The following is a 22,474-nucleotide window of genomic DNA, read 5'->3' on the forward strand; positions in this document are numbered from 1 at the left end:
TATAGATGATGAGATGTGAAAGATGATGAGAAGAGATACCTAATCGATAACCCAAGCGATGACCCAGTCATCTAGCAGAGTATAGATGACAACCACAGACTATTCTAGACAGTCTAGTGGAACACTAGCAGGTTCGCAACCTGTAGGTGTTGTGAACGATGTGTTCACCAGATGTACTCTAAAAACCCATTGACATGTATTGTGGGTGGACTCCCTAAAATAATATTGTCGATAAAAAAGATAAACCCCGACAACTATGGACTTAGTGCCTTTTGTATAAACCCTGGCAATTATGGACTTCGTGCCTATTCCTTAGGAGAATCCTTAGGAATGATAGAGTGAATGATAGATGATTCTTAAGGTAGATCCTTCAGAAATAAAGAAGATAATGGGGATGGGTAATTGGGTTAATTGTTTGATGATGAAACATAATAACTTTATTATTGTGGGTTGAAAAGCCTATGTACTCACTAAGTTTCCCAACCTGACCCACTCAGTTTATTTGTATCACATGTATCGATACGAAGACACATTCCACTGAGAGATTAATGGAGATGTAAATCATTAGTGTAAATGAATGTAAGGTCTGTTTATGCTTATGTTTCTGTATTGACGATGACATCCCAATGTTTTAATATAAATAAAATACATTTCTTTCTAAATGCTTTGATAATATTATTATCATGTTTTCTGGTAACAAACTCCGCAATACTACTTTTCAAAAATGATACTCTGATTTTGAAATAAAAATAAATAAAATCTTCAAAATGACCGTGAATTTGGGGATGTTACACATACAATGTCACATAAAATCATATATTTTTGTATCATGTAGTATTGGTTGTGTGGACTGGTTATTTCATGATAAAATAACTATATTATGTATATGGAAAGTGCATACTAGTTTATTTGTAACAATTAGTTACAATGTCAAATAACATTTATATAAACTAGACTTATTGTATTTTCACATAAAACGATAATGTGTTTGCATTAAACAAAGTATATAGGTACATGTATTCCCCCCCCCCCCCCATAAATAATTAGAAATATTAAAAAGAGGCCGTAAGTACTCACCCTTGAATTGTGAATTTGATTTGTACGGAATGGGTTTATTTCGAGAAGCTTCCATAAGAAACTGTAAAGCCACGATTCTTGAACTTTGAAATAATTTCGGCCTATTTCGTAACGAATTTAAACTATTGGGACCGTTTGGTAATTTAACTAACCAAAGTAGGATTGCTTTGGTTAAAATAAATCAAGCGAGGGATTGATTTTGTACTAACTTAAACAACAATAGGGACTGGTTTGTCACTTCTTGCATAAATGGGTCTGTGTTGATTAATAAATATTGAAGGAGGGGTTGTTTTGAATAAATGGATTCCATGTTTGGGGTTTGGGACTTAATCTAAAATGAATGTTGCAACAGGGGGTTATGTGGTCATTTTATTGAAGTCAAATGAACTTAGGGCGTTTATGCCGCCGTCTTTTGTTTGATCGGGCAATTGAACATGAACGAAAGAAGATAGAACGCGTCGGCAGGAAAGAAGGAAGCACGAAGGCTCGCAAGTAGACTTTGGGGTGTTTAGCTTAGCTTTTCACAGCCCAAAAGTCCTTTTTGTAAAAGTTACAAAAAGTCAGGTTTTCCTGACTTTTCCAAAAAGTTCCTTTTCCTTTTATCAAAATTCCAATAGTAGCTTTTAAAACTAGTTTTGCCAAACATCTTTTGCTTTTTTTTCTTTTCCAAAAAGGACTTTTGGCTGTGAAAAGCTAAGCCAAACACCCCCAAGGTATCTGGCAATTGCAGATCCATCGCATACGAGGGGAGTATACCGGTGGTCGACGAGAACGAACAATAGAAGGGAAGAAGCAGTGAAGCTTCTCTCTTCTTGCTCCGATATCAAGGTGCGAAGCGAGGAAGCCGATTAGCAGCTTTTGGATCGCTGGTTCGGTGAAGGCTAAGAGGTTGCGAAGGGAAGGGGCCAGAAGAGGAGGTTTCGTTGGTCTCGTTGGGTGCATCGATGGAGTGGGATGCGAGGAAATCTGCTCCGATGGAGCAATCAAATGGCGATAACATCTCCGGTGAGGCATCCGATGGCAGTCCAAGCAAAGAAGGGTGGTGCGATGGGGGTTATTCCGGCAACCTCCTTAAAGCTTCTTGATTTTTTTTTCTGAACAGGACCGTTGAAGAGAAATGGGGTGTTTGGGTTTGATTTTCGACGGGAAAGAATGAAGGATGGAGGTGGAGTCAAGGATGGCAGCAACTCTAGTTGCTGCTATGTTTTTTCCGATGAACAGGGTAGAAACGATCTAAGGCGAGTGTTTTGTTTGTTTGATTCTTTTAACAGGGAAAGATAAAAGGAAGAGGGAGAGGCTTTTGGCCTCTTTTTGTTCTTGGCAGAAATCAAAGGAAAAGAAGAATAAGGGAAAGGAGCTGCTGGAAGGGGGCTGCAATGGTTGATCAAAACCGGGAAGAAAGTGAGAGGGGAACGAGAACTTCAGAGAGATAGAGTGTGAGGGATTTTGGTGTTCCTTCTGAAATGATTTGAGAGCCCAAACTTCTCCTCCAAGATACAATGATCAGATTTGATTTCGTGGAAGGAAAAGGTGAAGTGCATGAATAAATTTGAGTGTGTTTTTGGCTATGAAGTTCAAGTGTTTTTTTATAAAATTTTCTTTTAGATTAATTGTACTTTGATTGAATTGTAGAAGCAATATCATTCATACTTTATGTTTGTTAACTTGGGTAAGTTGAAATGCGGAAGAAACACTTCCAATTTGGCTGTCAATTTAAGAGGGGCACTTTGGTTTTAACTTGCAAGCAATGTGTTTGACTTAAGGCTTTGCGGTATGGATTGGAAGCACCTACGCGTAGTGCCTATGTGGTATAGTAGGCTACGCGTGAACACCGCCCCAAAGATGGGTGGGTGTCTTGTGGCGTGGTACCGGCTACGGAAGAAGATGAAGGCTCCAATTGATGGAAGATTTGTTTGTGTCTATCTCTCTCTACAACCTTTCTCTTCTTCACCACCACTTCACTAGTGAACACCATTTCCACAACCTAGTAGGTTGGTTGTGGAATGGTTAAAATAATGACGTGGCATATTTTTTCTCCCTTCTCACGCGTGATGACACCTCTTAGCCTAATTGAATATTTATTTGTGTGTATTATTTGAGTGGTATGGATGTATGGATTGTATATATAGTAGGTAGATTCTTAGATTATCTTAGTTGTACAAAAGGTCAAATATAAGAACAAATTACACGAATGGTCCTTTAGCTTTATAGTTTTTCCCTAAACTGGTCCTTAAAAAACTTTTTTCCCTTAAATGGTCCCTAAGGAGCAAACCTTGCACACAAAAAGCCCCTGTGACTAACTTAGTTAACAGATTCTATTAAGTTTTGTTAAATGACAAATATACCCTTTGTTTTATGCACACAAATGATCCTTATGACTCTCTCTCTATCTCTCTATCTCTCTGCACAGATTGCAACCCTCGTTTCCCTCATCGTCCTCCTCTGGTCACCACCATCTCAAACCTCCCCATGAAATGGGTGACCACCACCAGTACCTTCACCAGACTTTTTTTTTACCTCCGTTAAGTCATTCACCCCCACCATCATAGCCAGCCTCAGGCAGCACTTCGACTTCCTCGGCTGCACAATCAACGACAATAGAGAATACGTTACCCTAACAATCGACCCCCAAGTCTAACCCGACAGATTATCAATTGCAGACATCACCGCAGTCAATACCTCCACCAAGAGGCTTAGCAAAAACCCTCTATGGAATTGCATCGGAATCGCTGCAATCTTTGTCACGAAGATGCTCAAAATCTGATCCATGGGTCTCTCTCTCTCTATCTCTCTCTCTCATGGCCGGTATGCCTCCCCAATGAATCGAGCACCATATACACCACTGTTCACCCCCTCCTTCCCAACCACCGCCAGTCTGAGAACTAAATTAAGAACCATCTACAAATTTGTACTGGATCGCCGGTAGCAACACACAAATGGGAGGGGTAGCAAAGCAGTCGCCGATCAAGGGGGTATTTTTGGATATGTTATGGATGGAGGAAAGGAGCGAAGAAGAAAGAGAGGTTGTTGTTGGTGGTTGTCATCGCCGATAGTGGTGGCGATAGGGCATGCTTTGGCTGCTCCTCGTTGATTCTTTTTTTCTTGATCCGACAGAAAATGCGACATACAAGGATTCATGATGGAACGACGATCTTTAAGGGTGTTTGGGTGGCACTGCTCGGCAGAGGGAGGAAGGAAAAGACAGCTCCGGTGGCCGACATCCTCGTCCTTGGATGGTGGTGAAGAAAAACGGGAAAAAGAGAGAGAGAGAGAGAGAGAGAGAGAGAGAGAGAGAGAGAGAGTGAGAGTCATAAGGACCATCTGTGTGCATGAAACAAAGGGTATATTTGTCATTTAACAAAACTTAACAGAATCTGTTAACTAAGTTAGTCACAGGGGCTTTTGTATGCAATGTTTGCTCCTTAGGGACCATCTAAGGGAAAAACGTTTCGTAAAGACCACTTTACGGAAAAACTATAAAGCTAAAGGACCATTCGTGTAATTTGTTCAAAATATAAAGATATTGCATTAGTTATACACACAAATATAAGTATTTGGGTAATAAGATGCATATCATACATGTATTTGTATATGTGTTGGTATATTGCTTTAATTAATTTATCATGTATTTTAAGCAATACCAAAAATGGGTAATGTCACACTTGTGACATAAAAAATGTCATAAACAATTGTCTTGGTTCGCGTGTCAAAATCTCAACATCAATTTATCTTTTTTTTAAAGTGACATATGAAAGAGTAGAGTTCAAGGATTTCAAAAACTCGGATGGATTAATTTTTCGAGTTGTAGAACTCTGGGAAATCGCGTTTAAAGATTCGCGTTTAATTAATCTGAAACATCCGATTTTTCGAATTTTGCATATATTTTTGCTAACATTATTTCTAGCATGAAATTAAATAATAGACTATGAATACCTTCAGAATTTCCATCTGAGGTGTGTAAGTCCCTCAATGGATAGAAACAGTTTTAGCAGTTTTAAGAAAATCAGTATTATATTGGTTTGGATTTTTAAAACGGTCGTATCTTTTGAATACGAACTCCATTTTAGACGTTTTTTATATTTTTGGAAACAGTGAAACATGTACTATGAGACTAGAATGTTTGCTTTGCTCACAACTTCATAATACGAAATTTTAGTTTTTCAGACGCATTAACTAGGGCTGCAGTTTGAGCTGTTTGATTCGTTTGCCAGTTTACCAAGAGATTTACTATGAATTGACCTTCCACAGTCTTTGACCTAAATTTCGGGCTGTCACAATCGACGTCATTATGTGTAACACTCTAATTCAGGTATTACCACAAAAGCCCTTAAAGTTATTTAATGTTGCATAAGAAGTCCCTTAAGTACGCTGGGCGTACTCATGAGTACGCTTAATGTACTACATATTAATGATCGCGGAGGGGCAACACGTACGATCGTACGTTGGGCGTACGTGACGGGTGTGCAAACCCTAATATTCCGGACTTGAGCCCTATATAAGCATCCTTATCTCATTTGAGCCTCACCCTAATCAACCTCTTTCACCTTCAAACGTCCCTAAAAACCCTAGAATCAATTGAGAGTGTGTTTTAAGCTTAAGGAGTGCATTTGTGGCCATTTTAGTGTCCATTCAAGAAGGAGGAGTTGCTAAAGCAAGCTTGGAGTGGCTTTGGGCTTCAAGAATCTGCATCTAGTTCACCTTGAGGAACTTCTGGAGGTATAAAGCTTTGATCTTGCTATCTTAATCATTAGATCTAGCTAGGGTTTTCTACTTTGTCCCTTTTAGTTGGTTTTGGACCTCCTCTTGAGAGTTGAGCAACTCCAGAGGCTGAAAAGGTTAGATATGAGGTCCTTTGGTCCATTCATAGCATAAAAATGAAGTCTAGATGGGTGTTTTGACATCATGCATGGATTAAGACCCTTGGAAAGGTCTTAATGGGTTGTTGGGAACATGTGGGACATGCAAAGGCATAAAGTTGCCAACTTTATGCCCTTAGACGTCTTAATGAGCTTAGATATGAATATTGGACGTGAGGAAATCGACTATTAAGCACTTAATGGAAGAAGTGCTTGATCTGTTAGTACGTTGGGCGTAACTTAGCGTACGCAGCGCGTACGGCCCAAGGACCCAGTACCCTATGCGTACCAGGGTGGTATGCAAGGCGTACGCACAACAGATGGACTTGGACTTGTTGTGGGCTTGCCAACTTTTGGGCCTTGATTAGTCATTGGGCCTGGTCATGTTTTGGATTGGTGGGCCAACTTATCTATTTTGGGCCATGGTTTCTATGGTTGGGCCTTATTGGGCCATGAGGCCCATTAATGGTAATTAAACATGGACTTTGGGCCCAATAGCAAAGGAAGACTTTTGGGGCATTAGGAAAGGACTTGGGTTTTGGACTCTTCAATTGAATAGTGTTTAGTCCTAACCTTGGGTAATGTTATTATTGTTTAGCACGGGTGGTTACAGACTGTTAGGAGAGCAGCTTTCGAATTCAGCAGACAAAGGTGAGTCTCCTCACCATACCAATGGGTCTAAGGCACCAAGGCCGACCCATTTTATGATATGTAGTATCCTAGCTGAGATTGTATTATATGACATGTTAGTTGGTATGAGCTAGGAAGTATGCTAGTGGTATATGTGATATGTTTGTATGGAAGACCATAAGAGAGCCCATGACACTTGGATGTAAGACCATATGGAGAGCCCATGGCTTTCCTATCAAAGACCATAGGAGAGCCCATGTCACTTAGGTGTAAGCCCATGTGGAGAGCCCATGACATCCTAGAGTAAGACCCTGAGGACGAGCCCACGACATCCCTATTTGTTGTATGCATGACTTATGTGATATGTGTAGCTGTTATAGCTAGTATGATATGTTGTATGTGGTTTGTGTGTGGGTATGCTATGGGGAACTCACTAAGAATTAGCTTACAGTTTTTGGATTTGTTTCAGGTACATCTGAGCCCAAGGGTAAGGGCAAGGCTTGATGGTGTGGCGTGCACTCTCACTCGGGCATTTTATGGGACACTCTGATATTTTGAAATAAAGTTGTATTTGACTTGGTTTTGAAAACAATTGTAACTGGTTTTTGTGGATGATGAAAATGTATTTTGGATAATTAAAAATGAAAATTTTCTTTGAAAAATTTGGTCGTTACAAGTTGGTATCAGAGCCTTGGTTTGAGGGATTCGGGCACACTCTCAAGTGTGTCGGGACTCAAACTAAGGAACTGGTAAAATTCTTTTGAAAAAAATAAAAGTTAAAAACTTTTGAGACTGGAAAAGAAGAGAATGCAACACACGTGATCAGTCGAGCCAAGTAAGTAGTTCCCCAATATGTTAGCCATGTTTTATTGATATTTGAGCTGTGATAATCGTATGGAACTTGCTATGTGTATGCTTTTAAAAATGTATACGGTTAGCAGCTTATAGCCTTAGAATGATTGATTTGGCGTTATTTCCTATTCCGTGTCTGGTTGTGGTCCTAGGGTAGAATCTTTTATTCAAAAGTCTATTTGATCATTTTATGTGTATAATTTGCATGCATAAAGGCAACTTGTTATGATTGGTCTGTTTGATGTGGGTAGAGCAAATCTTAGGACAACCTGGGATTTGGGTTATGCGGTGGTTTGTGATGTATGGTTTATTTTGGGACGAATTGAAGTTATCAGGTAGAGTGTCGGGGAAAGGTAAAGGTAGGTGTGGAAGGTAGTACGTGTACCGTACTACGGAAAGCACAGGACCTGTACCCGAACCAATGCTAGATCTGACAGCTTTAAGGAGGACCAGTGTGGGAAGATCCCCTATATAGATGTCCTAATTATTATGGTTTATGAATTTTTAGTTCAGCATGGTGATGACACGATTTGGGACAGGGGGATCAGGATCGGGATCTGGATCTGGATCGGGCAGCGGTACTGGGCCCATTGATGAGAGGTTGCGCGAGATCATCGCAGCCGATGTTACGAAGGGCATCCTTGATGCTACCCTAATGATATTTGGGACGGTCAAGGAGGGGATTATATAGATTAAGGAGGAGAGGCTCAGGTCATTCAGAGCCAAGATTGCTGCGGGCCAGGTCGGGGCCCAAACTCCCTCGTTTCGGGAGTTCAAGGCATGTGGAGCGCCGGAGTTTTTTGGGTCAGGGACCCCATTGTTAGCCGACGCTGGGTGGCAGATATTGAGAACGCCTAGCGCACGAATTCTTTCCCTGATGCGGGAAAGGTGGGTTTTGCTTCATGTATGCTGAGAGACAGAGCCCGAGATTGGTGGGGAGAGGTGACCAACCAGGTGGGAGCAGCCGGTGTGGCTGAGATGACGTGGGTCGAGTTCGTTCGGCGATTCGATTCGTAGTTTGCACCACCTATTGAGGTGCAACGACTTGTGAGGGAGTTTCATGAGCTTTAGCAGACCACCGAGACTATAGCGGAGATCACCGCCAAGTTTCGGGAATGAGCTTTGTTGATCCCACAGTACGCTACGGATGAGGATATAAGGCGGACGAGATATCATTACATGCCGAGGGATGATATACGGGAAGTTGTGAGCTTTAAAGGGTGCAAAACCATGAACTAGATGGTGGAGAAGGCCCGTGAGCGGGAAATGGAGTTGGACTTCCGCACCAAGCGGAAGCCTGAGCAGGCACAGGCGACAGTGGGTTAGGCTAAAAAGCCTAAGACCTCAGACACTTCCAGCAGGGGCCAGCAGGGCCGTGGCTGGTATGCCAAGTGCGGTAAACCGCATAGTGGGGATTGTCAGATGGTAGGCTCGGGATGTTATGCTTGTGGCCAATCGGGCCACGTGATCAGGGATTACCCCAAGAAGGGCTTGATTTGTTTTCACTACAACCAGACCAGCGATAAAAAGGCCGACTGTCTGAAATTGCAAGGATGGGGAGGAGTAGTGGTGGTGCCTGCGCCCGCCACGATGAGGATCACAGATGGTTGTCCTGCTAAGGCGGATGCTCCAACGGTGAGGAGCCGCGTCTTCCAGCTGACTACAGAGGAGGCTCGGGCAGAGCCAGATGTCGTGGCTGGTATGTATTTATTCTTCTCTGCTCTCTATTTATTTGTATTGCTTATATGTGCCTTGTTCTTATGTATAGGGACCTTTTTGGTCAATGGTATGTCGGCTCATGTTTTGTTTGATTCGGGAGCTACCAGATCATTCGTGTCCCTTGCGCTTAGCAAGAAATTTCAAGATGCACCGAGAACTTTGGATTCCCCGCTTGAGGTAGAGATTGCTGATGACCACACTGTGAGTGCTGCGAGGGTGTATAAGGACTGTGTCCTGAATGTGCTTGGAGAGAGGTTCCGTGTTGACTTGGTTCTGATACCGTTACGAGGGCTGAAAGTGATTGTCGGGATGGATTGGTTGGGGGCCAATGGGGACATGATCGATTGCGAGTGCCAGTTAGTGAGGGTTCGAACCCCAAGTGGGGGAGAACTAGGTATAGATGGTGACAGGGCCTTGCAGGGGCCGACCCTCTGTTCGGCTGCGAGGGCAAGGAGATTTCTGCAGCAAGGATGTACGGGATTTCTGGCTTATATCTCGAATACGAAGGTTGAGACCACGACAGATGTGGGCAGTGTGCCAGTTGTACAGGAATATCAGGATGTTTTTCCCGAAGAGTTACCAGGAGTGCCTCCGGAGAGGCAGGTGGAGTTTTGCATTGATTTGGTGTCGGGTGCTGCTCCAATAGCAAAGGCACCATACCGGCTAGTACGGCCCGAGATGCAGGAGCTATCTACGCAGCTTCAGGAGCTGCTAGACCGGGTATTTATCCATCCGAGCAGTTCTCCATGGGGAGCTCCGATCCTGTTCGTGAAAAAGAAGGGAGGATCACACAGGATGTGCATTGATTATCGAGAGATGAACAAACTAACAGTGAAGAACCATTATCCGCTACCGAGGATCGATGATTTGTTCGATCAACTACAGGGCGCGTCTTGGTTTTCCAAGATTGATCTTCGGTCGGGATACCATTAGATGAGGATTCGGGATGAGGATATACCGAAGACAGCTTTCAGGACTCGGTATGGGCATTATAAGTTTGTGGTGATGCCATTTGGGCTCACCAATTCCCCAGCAGCGTTCATGGATCTCATGAACAGGGTATGTAGACCGATGCTGGATCGGTTGGTGATCGTTTTTATTGATGATATCCTGGTCTACTCTAAGACCAAGGAGCAGCACGAGCAGCATCTGAGGGAGGTATTGGAGACCCTGAGGGTGGAGAGGCTGTATGCCAAGTTCTCCAAGTGTATTTTTGGCTTCGGGAGGTACAATTTTTGGGCACATCATCAACCAGGAAGGTATTTCGGTTAATCCAGCTATGGTTGAGGCAGTGATGAAGTGGGAAGTACTGAATAATGTTTCTGAGATCCGTAGCTTCTTGGGTTTAGCGGGCTATTATCAAAGATTTATCCAGGATTTCTCCAAGATTGTTGTGCCCTTGACCCACTTAACTAAGAAGAATGTGACATTTCGATGGGGTGCGGATCAGCAGTTGGCTTTTGAGACTCTGAGACGGAGGTTATGCGAGGCTCCGATCCTAGTACTACCGGAGGGATTAGACGATTTGGTGGTGTACTGTGACGCATCAATTTTAGGGTTAGGTGTGGTACTGATGCAGATGAGGCATGTGATAGGTTACGCCTCGAGGCAGTTGAAGCCTCACGAGGCAAATTACCCCACTCACGACTTGGAGTTGGGGGGGAGTGGTGTTTGCCCTCAAGATTTGGAGGCAGTACTTGTATGGAGTGAGGTGCACCATCTACATTGATCACAAGAGTTTGAAGTATTTGATGGATCAGCAGAACTTCAACATGAGACAGAAGAGGTGGTTGGATGTGCTGAAGGATTATGATTGTGAGATCCTATACCATCCCGGGAAGGCCAATGTGGTGGCCGATGCTTTGAGTCGCAAGGCGGCAGGTTCCCCGATTGGGAACGTTTGTTTGAGGATGACCGTGATCTCTCCATTGTTGGATATGATCAAGGAGGCTCAGGTCGAGGGGTGAAGAAGGAGAACTGGAAGATAGAGTGGATTCGGGGGCAATATCCTTTGTTTGATAAGGATAGTCGTGGCCTTTTGAAACAGTGTGGCCGAGTATGGGTACCGGTGACAGGAGGAGTGGGGCAGAAGATATTGGAGGAAGCGCACAAGTCCAAATTCTCTATACATCCAGGGGCTACACAAATGTATAGAGATTTGAGGCTGAGTTACTGGTGGCCCTGGATGAAGCGGGAGATCGCCTGGTTTGTGGAGCGGTGCTTGACCTGTAGGAAGGTCAAGGCCGAACATCAGCGGCCTCATGGCAAGGTTCAGCCGCTTCCCATTCCCATGTGGATGGGGGAAGAGATTACTATGGACTTCATTACGAAGTAACCGAGCACGGCAAGGGGTGTGGACGCCATATGGGTGATCGTAGACAGACTGACGAAGAGAGCCCACTTTATTCTGATCTCTGAGAGTATATCCGCCGAGAAGTTGGCGAATATTTATGTACGAGAGGTGGTGGCTAGACATGGGGTGCCAGTATCGGTAGTCTCTGATAGGGATGTTCAGTTTACATCCACGTTCTGGAAGAAGTTCCACGAGGAACTGGGCACTCAGCTGCATTTTAGTACAGCGTACCACCCTCAGACAGATGGTCAGAGTGAGAGGATGATCCAGACACTGGAGGATATGTTGTGAGCATGTGTGTTGGATTTTGGAGGGAGTTGGGATACGTACCTTCCACTGGTAGAGTTTACATACAATAACAGTTATCATGCCAGTATCGACCAACCTCTATTTGAGATGTTGTATGGCAGGAGAAGTGGGACTCCGGTTTGCTGGGACGAGGTTGGACACCGAGTCATGGGGAGCACTGAGGTGGTGCTCAAGACTACCGGGCAGATTCAGAAGGTGCGCGACCATATGCGAGTCGTGCAGAGTCGTCAGAAAAGTTATGCCGACCGGCGGCGATCGGATCTTGAATTCCAGGTGGGGAATTTTGTGGTATTGAAAGTGTCTCCCTGGAAGGGGGTCATCAGGTTTCGAAATAGGGGATGTTAGGACCATGATATATAGGCCCTTTCAGGATTACGACGCGGGTGTACAAGGTAGCATATCGCTTGGAGCTGCCAAGGTTCTTCGGAACATGGAAGTGAAGCTTGTAAAGGTGCAATGGCATCACCGAAGGGGCTCCAAATGGACATGGGAGCCGGAGGATGAGATGCGGGAGCATTACCCCGATCTATTTACGTCTACGAACTTCGAGGACGAAGTCTAGTTCAAGTGGGGGAGATTTGTAACACTCCAATTCAGGTATTACCACAAAAGCCCTAGAAGTTATTTAATGTTGCATAATAAGTCCCTTAAGTGCGTTGGGCGTACTCATGAGTACGCTTAGCGTACTACGTATTAATGATCGCGGAGGGGCAGCACGTATGTTGGGCGTACGTGACGGGTGTGCAAACCCTAATATTCCGGACTTGATCCCTATATAAGCATCCTTATCCCATTTTATTTTCCATTCAAGAAGGAGGAGTTGCTAAAGCAAGCTTGGAGTGGCTTTGGGCTTCAAGAATCTGCATATAGTTCACCTTGAGGATCTTCTGGAGGTATAAAGCTTTGATCTTGCTATCTTAATCATTAGATCTAGCTAGGATTTTCTACTTTGTCCCTTTTAGTTGGTTTTGGACCTCCTCTTGAGAGTTGAGCAACTCCAGAGGCTGAAAAGGTTAGATATGAGGTCCTTTCGTCCATTCATAGCATAAAAATGAAGTCTTGATGGGTGTTTTGACCTCATGAATGGATTAAGACCCTTGGAAAGGTCTTAATGGGTTGTTGGGAAGATATGGGACATGAAAAGGCATAAAGTTGCCAACTTTATGCCCTAGGACATCTTAATGAGCTTAGATATGAATATTGGACGTGAGGAAATCGAGTATTAAGCACTTAATGGAAGAAGTGCTTAATCTGTTAGCGCGTTGGGTGTAACTTAGCGTACGCTGCGCGTACCAGGGTGATACGCAAGGCGTACGCACAGCAGATGGACTTGGACTTGTTGTGGGCTTGCAAGCTTTTGGGCCTTGATCAGTCATTGGGCCTGGTCATGTTTTGGATTGGTGGGCCAACTTATCTGTTTTGGACCATGGTTTCTATGGTTGGGCCTTATTGGGCCATGAGGCCCATTAATGGTAATTAGACGTGGACTTTGGGCCCAATAGCAAAGAAAGACTTTTGGGGCATTGGGAAAGGACATGGCTTTTGGACTCTTGATATTGCCATATTTATGCATGTTTTTAGGCAATATTTACTTGTATTTTTATACACAATTTGGTTATTTGCATTGAATAATGATACTTATAAGCTTTAATTGTACTTTGCAGCCAAATTGAAGCATTTTTGGAGAAAAGGACTAAAATCGACAAAGTTTGGAACTTTGGAGGCTTGGAGAATAAAAGAGAAGAAAACCCACGTAATTAGCTACATTCACGTTGTGAGACATATCTATTCACGACGTGAGTATGAATATTCCAGAAGATAGGATACGCGTAGAGGAGTCCTTGCCCAACACGGATAATTACTATATTCACGTCGTGAGACATATCTGTTCACGACGTGAGCGCGGAAAATCAGAAAACGATATATTGGATTATTCCCTACGACTTCAAAGACTTTTGGCTGACTTGGAGAGTTTCTGGAGTCGAAAATCAGAAGAAGAAAAGGTCTGGAATTAGGTTGCATACCAAAGAAGAAGGAAGAGTTCATACTCAACTTATTAGTTTGGTACATTTAAACATGATTAAGACTATTGTTTGTTTGTGTTTGTTTGCTTGGATGTCCGGCTAAATCTAGTTGCTTCTGTTAGCTAGATGAAGCTGGAACTCATGGTTTTAATACTTTAGCTTTGATTTACTTGTTGGTTATGACTTGTGTTTGATTGATTGAACCTAGCATGCTTGATTTAATATTTGATTGCTTTAAATTCCTGTTCTGTGTAGTTAGTGAATATGAATATGCATGAACTTGAATACCTAGTAATTTAGTGAACATTAGATTATTAGAGCTAAGATAGAACCAATCTTAGATAAGTAATTGAACTATTGCATTAGGCTGTGCTAGAGAACTCATATTATGACCATAAGTATGTTTTTCAAATCAATCTTACATGGCTCCAAATCTATTTAATATTTGATTATGTGTTAACTATTGTGTGACCATACATAGATCTACATGAATTAATGAATGTTAGTAAATTTAGAATTGAATTGCTAATACTATCTTAATTGGTAACCAACAGTAATTGTCATAACTACTTTATAAACCATTGGGGGAAAGTGGATTTGAACTAACAGAAGTGTTTTGTTTATTGATTGAATTTGTGTTAAAGAATTAAGTTCTTCTAAACTTGAAAATTTAGATAAAACCCCTTCCTTTATTAGAAATTAGGTTAATTTAATAGTAGGTAGATTAATTAGTTAAAACCGTTCCCTGTGATCGACACCCGAGTTACCTAAACTATTCTATAATTCGACTAGGTACACTCCCTAGGTGCATTTTAGTTAGTTAAGTTAGTTAGGTTAATAATTTAAAATTAGTAGGTGTAGCTATTTGCACGCATCAAGTTTTTGGGGCCGTTGTCGGGGAACGACTTATTTGACTGTTGATTTATTTGCTATAGGTTAATCGATCCTGTTAAATTTTCTGCGACAACATGAGGTGGTACTCTTTACCACGTCGTGGTGACTAGTCAGTAGGCAATTTTTAGTTAATTTTTGTTCAGTTTTACGGTTTTTTTTTTTTGCAGTAGTTAATGACCAGAGGGTCCAACACACTTTTGGTGCAACCACTTGAAGATCCAGAGTCGGCCCTTCACAAGAAGACAGATAAGAACACAAGAGTGAACCAAACACCAAAGAAGTCGCCTTTTAAAGATCTAAAGTCAGTTTTTGGAAAGAAGTCAGGAAAGAAAGTGGGAGAATCTAGTACATCATCAAAGGTTGAAAGCTTTGATCAAAAAATCTAACCCACAAGAATCCGAGTACGAATCTGACCCAGAATTCGAACTACATAGAAGTGAATCCGAAGACGAGCCTGATAAAGAGATGGCAAAAATTGTGGATATGTCCATGGGAGCTTAGAAGAAGCGAATTAGAGATGATGCTGGTCATGGCCTAGTACAACCTGTAATTCCTGCAACTGCCACATTTGAGCTGAAGGGGCACATCCTTACTGCACTTAAGGATGTACCATTTCTGGAAAGGATCATGAGGATGCTTACAAGGATTTGGATGAAGTTAATGACATAGCGGACTATTTCAATGTCCCAAATGTTCCTAGAGAGACAGTATTGCTAAGGATGCTACTAGTCACTTTTAAAGGGGCTGCAAAAGACTGGCTGAAGGCACTTCCACCTGGTGCAATCACTACTTGGGCCCAAATGCGCGAGCAGTTTCTAGAACAATTTTGCCCACCATCGAAGATATCTAAACTCAAAAAGGCAATAGCCAACTTTGAGCAACAACCGGGTGAGTCACTTTATGAGGCATGGGAGCGCTACAAAGGATTATTAAGAAATTATCCTCAAAATGACCTCAACATACAACAAGAAGTCTCAATATTTTATGATGGTGTTAATGTCATGACAAGGCATCTCCTTGATTCTCAAGGACCCCTAACTAAGAAGAATCCAGGTGAAGTCAAAGAGTTGGTTGAAGAATTTGCTAAGCATTCTCGTGATTACCACAATCCAAGGTTGGATGGAGTTAAAGGAAGCGGGGGTGGACAATCTGCAGACATAGCTGCTGTAATAGCCATGCTTGATACTATGGATAGGAGAATGACAAAGATGGACCAGACATTACATGCTATAAGGGTTGGATGTGAAAGGTGTAATGGTCCACACTTGACCAAAGACTGCCACTTAGATGATAACGGGAACAGAAGAGCTCAAGTTTGCTACTCAAGTGGGGATAAATATGATGAAGACTGGAGAAAACCAAAGAAGGAGTGGCTGCCATATGATGAATACAAAAATCAAAAGGAAGAAAAATATAGGCAGACAGACCAAGGCTTCTACCAAAAAGAGCAACCAACAGCTGAGAATAAAGTTGACTTGGAAAACATGCTAGTTCGTTTTATGGAAGCTTCTGAGAAAAGGCATGATGATACTGATGCAGTATTGAAGGATCAAATGAAGATGATGAAAGATTAACAAGCTATGATGATTGACCAGCAAGCCCTATTAAGAAATCATCAAGCATCAATCCACAATCTCAAAGCTCAACTTGGTCAACTAACAACTTTGGTGAACGAAAAGTTATCTTCACAATTCCCTGAAAAGAAGACTCAATCCCATGTTATGATGATTGAGACTGAAGAAGAGGCCATTTCTGAGTTCTTAGAAGCATTAGAGGAGGAGCCAAAACCAGCCGAACCAAAACCAAAGAAGTCAAAAATCAAAAATAATATTATTGCTGAAACATCGAACTCATGACGTGAGCCCGCTATGCTCACGACGTGGGACCGGTCTGAACAGAAAACTTCCGAAAGTGTTCCGGTTTATCATCCGTCTTTACCGTTTCCGTCTCGAGCTAATATTAGTCCACTGGAAAGGGAACATTTGGAGTTTATAAAGCAAGTAAAGGGTATTCCAATAAATACTCCTTTTATTGAGTCATTATCAAAAATTCCCGAGTACGCGGAGTTCCTACAAGATTTGATAGACACTCGTCAACAATTGAAGAAAAATTACAAGGTTATTTTAAGTGAGCAAAGTTCAAAAGTAGTGATGGGAGAGTTACCTAAGAAGATGGGAGATCCTGGCCGGCTCACTCTTCCATGTGAGTTTGGGAATAATATGAAGACTTATGCTTTAGCCGATTTTGGGGCTAGCATAAATTTAATGCCTTATTCATTTTATCAGAAGCTGAATATTCAGAAGTTGAAGGCTACAAAAATGACTATTCACATGGCAAACCGTTCAGTGACACAACCCCGGGGCATTGTGGAAGATATTCTAGTGAAAATTGGGAAATTCATTTTTCCAATTGACTTTGTGGTTTTAGATATGAAAGACGATGCCAATGTGCCAATTATTCTTGGTCGCCCTTTACTTAATACTGTTGGTGCCTTGGTTGATATTCGCGAGTCCAAGCTCACTTTGAGAGTTAGAGATGAAGAGGAAACTTTTGGAGTTCAAGATGGTTTCCAAGGGAGTGATGTTCAAGGTGAAGTCTTCAACATTGATGAAGAAGATGAACTTAGAGAATTAGAGAAGCTCATGGAAGAAGAATTTAAAACAATTCAACAAGTCAAACGAACAAACCCAAGAGCATCCACCCTATTTTTAGTTGAGGTATTTGCCTATACAAAACCAACTTCTTGGGTCAGCAAGGAAAGCGACGATTTATCAAGTGATGAAGACGAGGTTACTTCCAAGGAGACGAGTCCAGTTTTGAGAGAATAGAAGATTCCTATGGAGCTTAAAAACAATGAAGAAGAATTAGAAAATAAGGGGACCAAACGCAAGCTCGATGTAGACGAGAAAAAAGCTAAGAAGGAAAACTTAAAAAAGGCACACATTAGACGAGTTCAAGCTTACAAAAAGCGATGGAAGGATCAAAAGGTTCAGTTGGTGATGGACTCTTCGGACAACTCAATGTAAGGAGGCACGGAGTCCGGCTCACGACCCCATCAAAAAGAAGCGCTTCTCGGGAGGCAACCCGAGCCCGGTTTGAATTTTCTTTTCCTTTTAGTTTTTGAATTCTAGTTTTTAGGAAAATCAATCGTCTCGTCATCTAAGTAATTTTATGAATGGTAAAAAACAGTAAGTGTAGGGTCCCTGAATTAAGTGGTAATTAATTAAGATTTATAGTTAATAAAAAATTTGATTTATTAAGTGAATATTTGATCAAATAGAATTCACGACGTGAGTGCGTATGCCTCACAACGTGAGTCCAGGAGGACTTAGGGACTACTTTTCTGTTAGCCCAATAAGTATATAAGTCCACTTGATGATTAATTAGATGGCCCAACTGCATAGCCCAAGACGCCTCACGACGTGAATTGTGAATTACACGGGACCACAGATAAAGGACCAGAACCCACTTTGACCTAATCACTTCTCCATTCCCACAAAGTGAGGTTGTTTCTCCTAGTCCCCCCATTCCGATTGCGGCCATATAAAACTCAATATTCCATTTTAGCTGATGTCATCTACACTCTAAGGTATTGATTTCTTGATTTTAATTGTTATATTTTGCTTTAATTGTTAAATATAAGGCTAGGGTTTGTGTTTAGTAAATTATTGAATTGTTGCCCTAAAATTCGTGTTATTACCATTGCATGTGACTGGATTATGCTTAGGATTGTTTTAGGAGTAAACCCCAAACATTTTATTGGATCAAATTATACACTGCATTGACCGATTCTAACCTGCACTGTCGAATTCACGACGTGAATTCTGGGCATGATGAACCTTATGCTGTTTAATTCTAATGTGCTGGATATTTCTCTGTTTTGGTTTGTGTTGTTTCTTGTTTTGCAAGAAATGGATCCTAGGCGAGAGATTCCAGCTGGGTTGGTTAGCTTGCACCTATTTTATGTCTTCCCAACGGATGTGTCGCGGGATGTTCTTACTCGTTATAACAACCGTCTGGGGTGGTTACATAACTGTGAGTTCGCTTCCCGACTGTGAAATGGCAAAGGTTGAGGGATGTTGGAATTGTTGACCGGTTGACCCCATCTCTTACAAAATTATTTATGGGGAACGGGTACTCTTTCACATGCAAGGCGTGGAACAATCTTTTTGCTATCCAGGAACGCGTCTATAAGGAGCTATGTGTGGAATTTTTCTTTACTGTGGCATTTCACGAGAATGTCCAAGATCACACTTATCCGTAAGCCTTGGTTTTCCGTTTAGGCAGAGAATACCGGGAGTGCAGCTTGGTTGAGTTCTCATGGAGAAAGGGTTTGTACGAAGCCCACGAGGCCATGACTCCCGAGTTCGTTATGTTTTTGCGAGAGGCTGCCCGTGATTACGAGGGTGGAGAATCAGGGATCGAATTTTGGAGTAACATTGCGTCTGGAGTGTTCAATTTCGGGGTGTCACCAGAAAGTAGCATCAAATCACTTATTCACCGTCTTATGCACCGACTCATCACATTTTCCATCCACCAAAAGCGCCATGAGGACAAATTTACCAAGTTGAGTTTGTTCTTTTTATGGTCCATTTTAAAGTCGGGAGTGTGTTGCAACATCGCGTACTTTCTGGCCCACTACTTAGTGGAGTATGCAGTGAGTTCCCGACCTAGGAGCTCGATATGTGGAGGACATTTCGTCACCCGTTTGGCCCGATTTTACGGGGTGATAGTTCCTGACATTACGAGGTCACTAACTTGTATGGCGGGAACTGAGTTTTCTTTGGGGTATCTTGAGATGATGAAGGTGGTGACCAATTATGGGTCATATTGGGGGATCGTGCACTCCGATGATGATGGTGAAGAACAACCAAGCGTGCAACCCGAGCAATAACCATAGCCGAGACCTCGCTGACGCAATGTGCGAGCACGTGGAGACATAGGGAGAGCTCAAAGATTTGAAGGCAGTATACCCACCGACCCATTCCAAAGTCGGGTGGGTACATATTTGGACAGCCTTCGTAGGGGAGTTACTTATAATACCCAACTTGTCGAGGGTATTTATTCCCACATGGGTGTGATTCGACCACCCACCGTGCCGCTACATTGCCTGTATATCCCGACATGGGAAGAACTTTGGATGCCGCGGGGAGATAGGGCTGGAACGAGCGGAGCACACGAGAATGATTGATCATTTTGTTGATTTATTTTTAGTTTTTAGTTTGATTTAGTTTGGTTTGGTTTTATTTTGTTTTGAAATTTGGTTGGATTGTAAAACTATTTAAGTTATTATGTTACTTCTTACTTCCTTTGGTTATTAATTTTCAGATGTGCTCGAGGAGTCGCGGGAGAGGAATGTCGAGATATTTTTTCGTTCATGTTTAGCCGTGAGAGCGTTAGAATCGAGAGTCGAGAGTCACGATTAGGAATAAGGGTGGGGTGGGTCAAGAGAGAGGATAAAGTTAGAGAAGAGTCATAAAATGATGCATTATAAGGGTCTTAATCCATTAAGACATTTGGTTGAAGTCAAGAGTTAAAGGCAGAATTACTTTCTGTATGCCCCGTACTCACGTCGTGAACCCTTGATGTTCACATCGTGAGCCAAGTTTTAATGGTTCCCAGAATCCGTGTTTTAGCGACCTCACGACGTGACTATTATTACACTCACGTCGTGAATATGATATATCTATATAATAAAGACCATTGACACATATTATTTCTTGGGTCACCAATATTCTTCTTGGGATTAATATGAAGACAATTATGGCTCATCTTCTCAACTATCCAATATGGCATGTACTTTCCTACATTGTTCTTTCCATTTTGGAGATTTCCACCGCATTTGTTGAAGATTGAAGTTTCGATTCCATATTTTGTCGGTACATTACATATCTCACGTGTTCAAGATCCAAGTTCCTATTTCAAGGAGTCTATATTCAAGATGCACAATTTTTCCACACATTTGGAGTCCGATCATGCCACTGCTATCCCAGGGGAGTCTGTTCCTTTTTCTCCCTTTTATTGCTTTTATATTATTTTATGCATACAATGAGGGCATTGTATGTAATAAGTGTGGGGTAGGGGGTAGATAAAGTAAATTGCTAGAAAAATTAGAAATTTAAAAATTTTAGACATAGATTTGGAATAATAATCAAAAATTTAATTCTAGAAATAATATTTTAAACTTAAGTTTCTAGTGTTGCGTGGGATGATCCGATGAGAGCTCAAATGTTTAATTGAGCCAACATATGTTATAGTAGATTTGTGGCTTCCCATTTCTAGTGAAAAGTCACGAGATATGAAAAGGTAATCTGGTAGTTTATACGGTATAATAAGTTTTGCAGCCTAAACTTGAAATCTATCCAGGAAAGCTTATATAGTCGTTGCACATAGACTAATACCTTTAGCCAATAAGGGTTGAAGTTAAGCACCCTTGCTTAAGCATGTAGGTTTTGATTGAAAAAAAAGTGAGTTACATGTAAAAAATGAGAGAAATTACCAAAAAGTGAAAAAGTTGAAGAATTTTTGGAGCGTTCAAAGTATAAAGTATGAAGATCAAAGATCAAAAATTCTAAAGAAATTCAAAAAGTTGAAGATACCAAAAATCACACAAAAATGTGGTGAATTCAAAGAAATCGAAGATCAAATGTCAAAGAAGTGAAGAATTCAAGAGCTCCATATTGGTATCAAAAAGTTGTAATTTCTAGATTATGTATGCTTGGGTTGCTTAACCAAAAATACCTTGAGGTTAAGAAAGATTTCTAAGGATGGATTCGGAGGGTTGCAGAAATGAGTATCATATAAGCTAAGGGGTGAAGTTTCATAAGGAATGTGAGTATTTAGGATTGGGAGGTTATTAAGAATTTAGACACAAATATGCGCATTTAGGTCTTGGTATAATGGCTGAGCTGGAAATGGATTGTTCTATGTGATGTTAGTGATAAGGGTTTGAATTTAAAAATAAGTAGATTTGTTTGAGGGCAAGCAAAGATTAAGTGTGGGGTATTTGATATTGCCATATTTATGCATGTTTTTCGGCAATATTTACTTATATTTTTATACATATTTTGGTTATTTGCATTGAATAATGATACTTATAAGATTTAATTGTACTTTGCAGCCAAATTGAAGCATTTTTGGAGAAAAGGACTAAAATCGACAAAGTTTGGAACTTTGGAGGCTTGTAGAGTAAAAGAGAAGAAAACTCACGTAACCAGCTACATTCACGTCGTGAGACATATCTATTCACGACGTGAGTATGAATTTTCCAGAAGATAGGATACGCGTAGAGGAGTCCTTGCCCAACACGGATAATTACTATATTCACGTCGTGAGACATATCTGTTCACGACATGAGCGCGGAAAATCAGAAAACTATATATTAGCTTATTCCCTACGACTTAAAAGACTTTTGGCTAACTTGGAGAGTTTATTGAGTGGAAAATCAGAAGAAGAGAAGGTCTGGAATTAGGTTGCATACCAAAGAACAAGGAAGAGTTCATACTCAGCTTATTAGTTTGGTACATTTAAACATGATTAAGACTATGGTTTGTTTGTGTTTGTTTGCTAGGATTTCCAGCTAAATCTAGCTGCTTCTATTAGCTAGATGAAGCTGGAACTCATGGTTTTAATACATTAGCTTTGATTTACTTGTTGGTTATGACTTGTGTTTGATTGATTGAACCTAGCATGCTTTATTTAATATTTGATTGCTTTAAATTCCCTTTCTGTGTAGTTAGTGAATATGAATCTGCATGAAT

General features: G+C 41.5%; 1 non-coding gene across 1 annotated transcript; it reads right to left on the reverse strand.

Moving 5' to 3' along the window:
- Positions 1-15,562: 15,562 nt before the first annotated feature.
- On the reverse strand, positions 15,563-15,669 carry LOC145127997 (small nucleolar RNA R71). The gene has a single exon (XR_013716600.1). It is a non-coding gene; the product is annotated as a small nucleolar RNA R71 (small nucleolar RNA).
- Between the last annotated feature and the right edge of the window lie 6,805 nt (positions 15,670-22,474).

The sequence above is a fragment of the Lactuca virosa genome, chromosome 7 (assembly GCF_052849685.1).
Source record: "Lactuca virosa cultivar CGN04683 chromosome 7, Lactuca_virosa_CGN04683_v6, whole genome shotgun sequence".
Lineage (NCBI taxonomy): Eukaryota > Viridiplantae > Streptophyta > Magnoliopsida > Asterales > Asteraceae > Lactuca > Lactuca virosa.